Below are 1,035 nucleotides of genomic sequence, written 5' to 3' on the forward strand. Positions count from 1 at the left end.
TTCTAGCAGCATTGATTTATCGCTGAGAATGACAGCAACCGCTCTATAATTAACACCACCCGGGGCTATACGAGCTCGGAAGTGTATATCAACGACGGATTGTCTCGTTAAATCAAGATGTTCCAGCGAAAAATAATAAATCGGATACAGGTTTTTAAAATCAAGTTGTGATATTTGCAAACCAGTGTCGACGTTTTGATCACGACCCATATACGACAGCAATCGATGGTACACACGTGCGATATGGTTGTCGCCGTAATTAAGCTGTATATCCTCGGATGGTTCCTGTTGTCCGTTTATTCTCAGCGAAACATCCCTGACTCCTAATTGATCAAATATCATATGGCTGCGTTCTTGACTGCCCAATCGTTCCCTATTCTGCAGCGCTATGAATATATGACGCGGGGCTGAAACACCCTGTTTTGATGCTAGGTGCCATGTAAACGTATCGGCGACGTTATCCTCTTTAGCATCAGTTGTTACCGCTAGCCAACTCAACAACGATTTTCCTCCCTGTTCCATAAATGCTAACAATCGTGCTTCCGTGGTAACTGATGGAGTCAGCACCGGCATCCACAATGCCATTTTAGTTAAAATGACTTTACCGGCAGCGACGCCAGCAGCATGCCATATTGCATTGTTATCATCGCCCCTTCGCGTCAGCGCGATTGTATGCTTAGCCCCATAGACAACTTTTCTGACATTTCTGCAGAATCCAAATATGTGATGGAGTGGAATCGCGCATGAAAACTGTCGGCGTGGTCCTTGCAACATTCCTACTCGTGCTGCGAATCCTAGATTGTAATTATCGTTAAGACTTTTTATAATATTGAAATTAGCGCCTGGTCTTGCTCTGCGGTCTGGATTGGCTGCTTCAGCCTGTGGGTCAACTGCGGTATCTCTTTCCGCCAGCACGTTAACGTACTGAAGATGGTCAGCGTTATTGGTGGTGTCCTTCGAAAACATCATAGATGGGCCCGCCGATCTTGTATAATCATCCGAGTATCTCGCCAACCCAATTATCGTTGTTGCAAC

Source organism: Sinohyriopsis cumingii, chromosome 7 (genome assembly GCF_028554795.1).
Source record: "Sinohyriopsis cumingii isolate HCF-2022 chromosome 7, ASM2855479v2, whole genome shotgun sequence".
Taxonomy (NCBI): Eukaryota; Metazoa; Mollusca; class Bivalvia; order Unionida; family Unionidae; genus Sinohyriopsis; species Sinohyriopsis cumingii.